Raw genomic sequence first — 8,959 nt, forward strand, 5'->3', positions numbered from 1 at the left:
TGGTGTTCTTCCTCCCAGTCTGCTCCTTCTCTGTCTCCTTTCCTATCTTGTCCTCTTTATCTCCCTTTCTGAATTGTGGAATGCCTTGGGGCTTAATCAAGTGTACACATCTCTATTTACACTCAGCTTCGGCAGGTGATCTCTTCCAATCTCATTGCTGTAATTTCATCTATACTCTAATGATTCCCAAATTTTATTTCCACTCTACTTCTCCTCTGGGCTTCATGTTGCTCTTCTTAAACTAACCATTTACATGTCAAGTAGGAATCTAATACACAGTTTAATTTATCCAAAACAACTCCATCTCCCCACTAGGATCACAACCTGTTCTTCCCCTATTCTTCCCCTCCATTCACACCTTTCCTCAGGCCACAAGCCCAGAAGTCAAGGATGTCTTCCTCATCTCCCACATTCAACTCACTAGAAACGCAGAGTTTGGACATATACCTGAATCCTACCACTTCTCACCATACAACCACTAACACCCTAGTGCAAATCACAATTTTCCAATGTGACTTTTATAAAATTGTAAATCAGCTCATGGTACTCTCCTCTTCAGAGCCTTCCATGATACTCAGAAAATATCTTAAGCATGGCCTCTAGGTTCCTACTTATGCTCCCAACCTATCTTCCCAATCTCATCCCCTACCTCTTTCTGTTAACTCTCTTCACTTCAGCCACACTGGCTTGTCTGTCAGGACTTTCTCACTTGCTATCCTATCTCCTGAAATATCCTTATCCTAGATCATCTAATGGATTGAAGCTAACTTCCAAGTCTCTACTCAATTATAATCTTATCAGTGGCCTTCCTCACTGTCCTATGTAAAATAAACTTCCACATCACTTTCTTTTTTTTTATTAACATATAATGTATTATTTGTTTCAAGGGTACGGGGCTGTGATTCATCAGTCTTACACAACTCACAATCACTTTCTATTCTTACCCTATTTTCATCTACAAAAATTATGGACAAAGAGATGCTCTTTTCCGACATCCCTTCTGTTGCCCAAAAGTGAGGAGTGGGGTTAACTAACAGCCCCCAGATATTAATTCTGTCAGGACCTACCTCATCTTCAAGTATCACCAAGTACAGGTGATACTCTTCTCCAGAGGACTTCAGCCAATGGCTGAGCAATGTGTCAATACAAGGATCTAGGCATTTCTATTGAGAATTCCTTGCTCTGGATTGCCTCACTGGACTGTTAGAGATACTGTCAGGCACAGCATTAGAGCTGACCTCTGCCCAATCCCTCTTCCTCCTTTTTCCCTTCACTGGTCTTAGTCCCCAGTAAACATTTTCACTCCTACATCTATTTCACTGCCTACTTCCTGGAGGATCTAAGAGACACAGCAAATTATACCCCATATTCATTTATTGCATCTCTCCCTCAGTAGAATGTAAATTCTATTAAGGCAGTGGGTTTTCTGTTCTATTGTTATATTCCCAATGTCCAAAAAATAATCTAGGAGAAAGTAGGTACTTGACAACTATTTATGACTAAATAAAGAATAAATGAATTTGCTGATGCATAAAAAACAGTATAGCACCATTAATAAAATATAAGTAAAAGAGGAAAATAGCAACCCACAATTTTGCCATCCTAATAAATCCAGTCTCTAAATTGTGTTTCTTTTTCTTACAAAATTATTTAGTTATACAGTTTCAGTCCAGCCTCAAATATAATTTTTATTCCATTGGTTAATTTTACCTTAACGCAAGATTTTTCTAGGCTATCACAGAGTGTTCAGATTGTGCATTTCTACTGGTGTTTATGTTTTATTAGACATAAAACAATTTACTAAATTGTTGAGGTTTTTAAATCAAATTTTTCAGTCTTAGAAGTAACAGCACAGCAAATTTCCCTTAAATGTCTGATTTGTTTTTTAGCAGGGAACAGAGCTAGATTAGGTGTCATTTCAGGAATATTAGGTTGGGAATAGGGAATATATATTTTTCTTTATCCTATGAACCCAGTTTGTTGCACTTTGCCAAAAACAATGAAAAAGATAATAGAAAAGACTTTTTTTATTTTGGATGGGCTTGGCAGAAAGAATACAAACGAGGGAGAATGAAAATGAACTAAGAGTTTTGCATGACCTCTAAAATTGTCTTTGAACTATCTCTGCATGACCTCTAGATTTGTTATCTAAATATACATGCAGACTTAGAATTATGTCCTCAAGCTCTGTGCATACATGACACAAATACTAATAAAATGTAAATAGATGGTGTAAGTTTCATATGGATGCAATTTGATATGCCTGGTCACTGGAGTACAAGTTACTTTTTATAGCAAGAAACTTAGTTTAATTATCTAATAATGGTCTCAGATAATTGACAAGGTAAAAAAATTTATATTTTATCACATTTTCATAATACACTGAGTGAAATGTGATTTCAAAAGGTATAATCTAATGATACTTCCTAGTCCATGCTACATACTAGTGGAAGCTTCTTGACATATAAGGCGATAGGGTAAGAGCACTGAAAATCCTTGAGTATCTGATACAAACTATAAGATCAGAGCAGTCACTGGACTTATTAAATATTGTTTCACAAAACGCTTAAATATTCACTTCGTCTAGTGCTCTAATTAATTCCTTGATCTATTTGCAGCAAAGCTTCATAAGGACTTTAGGCTTAACCTGGGGTACAATTGAAATTTCTACATTAAATAGAATCCCATTATGAAAGCAATGCATGTACTTCATTGTATTTAGCTAGGTTAGACTAAGCTGTGGTGACAAATTCCAAAATTTGAGGGGCTTAACACACTTGAGTTTTTCTTGCTCATATATTAGTGTGGTTCTCTCCCATAAAATTTATTCGGGACTAAGTGCCCTTCCATTTTATGGCTCTATCATTCTCATCCGTCTCTGCAGACAGCTAAAACTAGAGGAAGGAAATAAGCGAAGAGGCCAACCCACTACTATACAACCTTCAGACGAGAATGCTACATATTATTTCCATTCACTTTAACCACAATTTAACCACAAAGGAGTTAGAGATATATAGTCTAAACATGTTCATGACCACATCTCATTATATAGAGAGAATGAAAGAAATTTTGGAAGAAAGTCAGAGTCTGTTAAATATTTATATAAAATCAAAACATTATAAAAATATATTTTCAAAAGCAAAAATTCCCCTTAAGAGCAGTCTTCAGAGATAACCATTGTAAAGAGCTTGTTACATATTCCAATTTAATGTATTCATATACTTAAATATATTTAAATGATTCCATAGTGTGCCTAACATTTTTCAATTTTAGAACAAAATTTTAAAATTCTTAATATGGCTAACAAGAGGCTAAATAGACTACTTGATTTCCTCTCCCCATCTCTCACTGCACACCAGCCACATAAACCTTTCTTCTGTTCTTACATTTACATTTTCAGTTTTTTCTGCTTGGAACCTTTTTTTTTTTTTCCCCAGGACTGTCGACTAGTCTCACTCATATGCAGCTGCAGTCAGCTGGGAGCTTACCAAAGATGGCTTCTCCATGTGGTCTCTCCATGTGGCCTCTAATCATTGACTTTTCTAGCCTCTAATCAATTCACTTATTCTTTACATCACATTTGCTGAGATTCAAGAAGGAGGACTGGAAGCTGTAGTATCTCTTAAGGTTTAGTGTGAAAATCCCAGAATGTCACTTCCACCGCATTCTATTAGTCTAGCTAAGCCATAGGCCAGCTCACATTCAAGAGGAGAAAAAACAGACCCCCTTACTTGGAGTCTATGCATGTACAATGAAGGGAGGAATTACTGACCACCATATTTGGAAACCATATACGCCAGTATATAGAAATGCTGGCATAAAATGTATAAAAAAATTTTAGTAAACGCTGCAAAATTGTTTGCAAATAGATTCTAACAATACTGTTTTGGAGTCTGCCATAATTTGGTCAGCCTCCCTCTCTTGAATGGATTTTACCATGATTCTCATAATTCCATGAAAAGGAAATGTTAAGTCACAAGGGAACAAGCTAAATCAAATGTCTTCACCTGTATTTTAGACCTAACTAAACATAATGTACCTAAAGTATTTGAGTATGACTCAATCTGATTTCAGATTTCTGCCTAAAGGTGTGGGTCTGCCCTCTGAAGGTTCCAGAGCTCCAGAGACATTAGAAGGTAAACAAGGAAAAGGGAGAAGAGGCTCTCTGATCCATTATTATTTTCCCTGGACTGGGACACATGCTGCTGATGAAATCTAGCCTGAATCCCCAGGCTTATTCCCTTTTGGGAATAAGGAAAATCTTTACGGGACACAAGCAAAACTCTTTAGACCAGCTCAGCTGAGAGAGAAATTCTTTCCTCTCCATTAACTAGAGTAGGTCAGCAATTTTCTTGAACAATAGAGACTCAAGAATTAGCTTTAGGTTTGTTATTTACTCTCCCTAATAGGAAAGGTGAAGATACTTATAACAGATCTCAACCTAGTGCATATTAGATTCTACTGGGAAGATTCTAAATATTAGCAGTGCCTATGCCCCACTCCCAGAGATTCTCACCTGATTAGTTGGGGCTATTTTACCCAGATGTTTCTCTTATGCGGCCTGGGTGAGAACATCTACCTTAGAAAAAAGGGTTTGGTGACAGTTTGGTGACAGCTTCACTTATAACTAGTATCGATAGTTTTCTCTAGTCCCATTGCAAGAAAAAAAAATGTACACAACTGGCATTAATTGGGGATTTTCCTGAAAAGTCCCCCATGATGAATGTTTATCACTCACACCCACAGTGTTTGAAAGTATCTATTCCCCCACACTCTTAGTTATCATTAGTAATTTTCTTTGCTTTCTTTTGTTAAATTGCAGACCACTTCAACACTGTTTCAATCGGCATCTCTTGAATCACTGCTGTGACTGAACATCTTTTTATTTGTTCATCGGACATGGTGTCTTCTATGAATTAATTGTCTTTTCATATTTTTTGCCCATTTTTATTAAGCTGGTCATCTTTTATTTATTTATAGAAACTATTTATATGGATATTATCCATTTTTCTTTTGTATACTCTCTACATATTTTCTCCAGTTTTTCACTTCTCTTTCAACTTTTGTATAGTGTTATTCCTTTTTTTTTTGAGTAGTCAAACCTGTCAGTGCTTCCTTTTCTTATTTCTTGTCATGCTAGAAAGGTCACTCCTAATCCAACATTATTTTTTAAAGACTCTATATTTCCTAATGTGTTTATGCTTTCATATATAAATCTTTGATCTTTCTGAAATTAATTTAGTATAACTCCAGGTAGGTAGCTAATTATTTTCCATTAATTTGACAACATAAATTATTAAATTATCACCACACATTTTCATGTTTCCATTAATTTGACTACACAAAATATTAAATTATCACCACACACTACATGAAAATCTACACATGTTGATTTTAACATGTTAGTTAAATATGGATTATTCTAGCTATTTTACAATGACATTCTGAAAAAAAATTAATAAGAAACGAATTAAAAGTTTTCCCTCAGTCAGAAATGCATTCATTATATCTGGGATTTTTGATATAAGTACATTTTAGAGATATTTTAAGTCCTTCAAGTTTGGATTTTAGGATTGAAAAACATTGTGCAGCCATCAATTCTTTATAGTGTTGATGTGATTATCACTTTCTTGTGATCCAATTATGCCAATAAACTCCAAAAATGGAGCTTAACATATGTGAGCTGTTACCTTAATTAAAGAGCAAAAATGTATAGAAAATAAATATACACAATAATTATATCTCTCCATTAATTCTTCAGGTTAAGACCGATGCAGCAAAACTTCCACTTGTGATAAAGCAATGTGACCTTAGCAAGTCACTTAAATTTTCTAGATCTCAATTTCTTTATTTTTAGAATAAAGCTAATAATAAGATTTCAAAGTTACAAGCATATAGTGAAATAATACCTGAAAAGTGCTTAGTAAAATGCCATACATAAAGCCAACACCCATTAAATAGTAGTGTTTTCATTCCATTACTGTTATCACCTACCATACATATTATGAGACACATGTTATCCTGACAGTTCTTTTCATTGTTTTCATAGGTAAACTCACCCTAGTCAGGTTTTGTCCCCACCACTCCACAGCTATTGTTTATGTCAAAGTCACCAATGACTTCCACGAAACCAAATCCCATGCACACCTTTCTGATCTTGTATTCTCCGTGCTCTGTCCTCTTAACCACACTTAGAGCACTCTCTGTCTCCTCTATGATCCTTGGTCCTCTACTGAATCTCTACACGTTGAGGTACTTCAAGGCTCAGTTTCAAGTCACCTTGTCAATATTCTCACAAAGTAATATTTCTAGCTAATCTCATGCACTCCATGGCTTTAAAGACCAACTAAATACCAATGGCTCCAAAGTCCCTGTCTTTAACCTTACCCATCACCTTTCTCCTACCTCGTATTTCTGCATGCATGTTAAACAAATATTACAAACTTAACAAGGAAAAATCAGAACTCCTGACCTAGCTTCCTAATCCTATCTCAACTATACCTGGTCTAAATCTTCTCTGTTTCATATCCTAGTACTGCAACTTTTTAAAATGTAAATCAGATCTTGTTTCATCCTTCTTTAATATGTTCCAATGGATTCTCATTATACTTTTTTAAAAAATCCAAATTCTTCTCCCTGGTGTGCAAAGACACTCCATGGCCTTCTTCTCTCTCTGACATTTGAGTAGTTCCTAGGGATATATTCCAAGACCCACAAAGGATGCCTGAAACTACAGATGGTACTGAACCCTATACATACTGCTTTTTTCCTTTATATCCATACCTATGATAAAGTTTAATTTCTAAATTAGGTACAGGAAGAGATTAACAGCAATAGCTAATAATAAAATAGGACAATTATAACAAAATACTATAATATTATAATTATATACTATACTATATAAACAATATACTATAATAAAAGTTATGTGAATGCGGTCTCTCCCAACATATCTTACTGTCCTGTACTCACCCTTCTTGTGATGATGTGAGATGATAAAACACCTACGTGATAAGACGAAGTGAGATCAATGACATAGGCCCTGTGAAGTAATATGAGGCTATTACTGACTTCTGATGATATGTCAGAAGGAGGATCATCTGCTTCCAGGCCGCAGCTGACCATGGGTAACTGAAACCACAAAAAGTGAAACCACGAATGAGGGGACACTACTGTATTTAATAATCCCGCTGCTGCTTCTCTACACTTCAGCAACATTGGCCTTCTTTGTATCTTCAAATCCAACATAGTTAGTCCTAAACTTTCCCAGGTTGTTACCTGCATAGAGAGGCTGATTCTAAAGTAGCCACACAGTCTCTTTATCATAAGCCTCTTTTTATTCATTGGAATTCTAAATTGTTTTCTTAATTGCTTGTTTATTTCCTCCTACTAAGGTCAGCTCCATCAAAGTAGGGATCTTCAAACCTTGGCTCACATCTCAAAGAACAGAGCCTAGTATTCAAAAGAATATGCTAAATGAATAAACAAACATATGACTCCTCTCTACAACTGAAAAATACAACTTGAAGAGCTAGTGCAAAATATTTCATGGGGGGAAAAATGATGAGTAACCACTTTCCTTGAAAGTTTCCATACCTTTTTAAATTGCTTCTAAATAAATTTTTCAATTTATTAATGCTTATGAAATTGCTAATTAATTGCTGCCTGGAAAACAAAGAACAAAACATAAGACAGGATCTCTCACAATTTAGGTGAAGAGACAACTATACACATGAAAAGCTATGTACCCAGCAGCAAATATTAAATGCACGAAGAATGATACAGCTATGAATAAGGAGAAATACTGTAAGATTCAAATGCATTTACTTCACAGGTTAATTACCAGGAATCGTGATTTTTGTTTGCTTCACTGTTGAAGTGCAACCAGTGAAGATTTTTTGAAGATTTTGATGCCCAACTGAATATATAATCTGGTAAAAAATTTTGAGAAACTCTAAAAACTCAGACAATTCAAGAAAAATAAAGACAAAAAATGTAAATGTTGCTAAGAAAAAATAATTAAACTGAAGTCATTTTCAGAAGGATTAGTGTTTGGGACAGAGAAGAAAAAGCCTGTGCTGTTTTGGACAGAAATTGGCACATTTGGTGGTTCTGCCTAGTATACATATTTTGGGAATTATTTGAAAGCTATGTGTATGTTTTATAGTTGTAATTTTAAAATAAAGATTTCATTGCATATTTCTAAATGCAGAGATTTCTGCCACATGTGTGTTTCCAAGAAAATTTAATTTTTTTCTCTAGAATAGTTCTCTCTACAATCATGAGTTTTGTGGTAAACCTAAATAATGCAACTCAAATAGAGTGATAATTTTTTTAATCATAGATAACTTTGCCAGATTAATTTATTCCCTGTTAGGAAGGTCTCAGATAATATATGGTCATCACATACCTAGAGAATAAAAGGATGCTATTACTGGGGAAAATGTCACAAAAAATGAAAGTGTAAAGATAAATGTTACCTACTTTACTTTTTTGCAAATAGCCAGCCTGGACATCCACCAACAGCAAAGTTCTTTAATTATTCTTAGAAGGCAGAAAGGGTCAGTTTAAGTAGAGCCTATCAGCAAAAGACAACAGTCCTCAATTCTCCCTGAAAACAACCCAGCATGATGTAGTCTTGAAGTCATCCTGTATGGCCATATTACCATGGTAACCTCCAGCTCAGGCTAGATGATGTCTGCAGAGCAGTAAGAACATTCCTTTAAAGAGAAGAATGCATCTAGGTCACACACACACAAAAATACAATGCAAGGGAATAAGACATTCATTTATGGGGAAGTGCAAGCTGCATTGTAGGCATGCAACGTATGGACAATAAAACCTATTTGAGTCTTTTTATTACAGGAGACATGCAAACATTTAACCCCAGCTACTGAAATTGGGAGCAATTCTGAAATGGCAAGAAGGAAATAAATATAAAATAAAATGTGAATAATAG

At 35.1% G+C, this 8,959-nt stretch overlaps 1 long non-coding RNA gene across 1 annotated transcript in view; it reads right to left on the bottom strand.

The window, feature by feature from the left end:
* Nucleotides 1–8,612, bottom strand: part of LOC144382152 (uncharacterized) — a 212,962-nt gene extending 204,350 nt beyond the window's left edge. Inside the window, exons 1-2 of the long non-coding RNA XR_013448587.1 lie at nucleotides 8,485–8,612; nucleotides 6,973–7,131 (exon numbers count right to left, since the gene is read on the bottom strand). This is a non-coding gene — a long non-coding RNA (uncharacterized LOC144382152). The remainder of the gene's footprint in view (nucleotides 1–6,972; nucleotides 7,132–8,484) is intronic.
* Nucleotides 8,613–8,959: the final 347 nt, after the last annotated feature.

Source organism: Halichoerus grypus, chromosome 6, assembly GCF_964656455.1.
Source record: "Halichoerus grypus chromosome 6, mHalGry1.hap1.1, whole genome shotgun sequence".
Classification (NCBI taxonomy): domain Eukaryota; kingdom Metazoa; phylum Chordata; class Mammalia; order Carnivora; family Phocidae; genus Halichoerus; species Halichoerus grypus.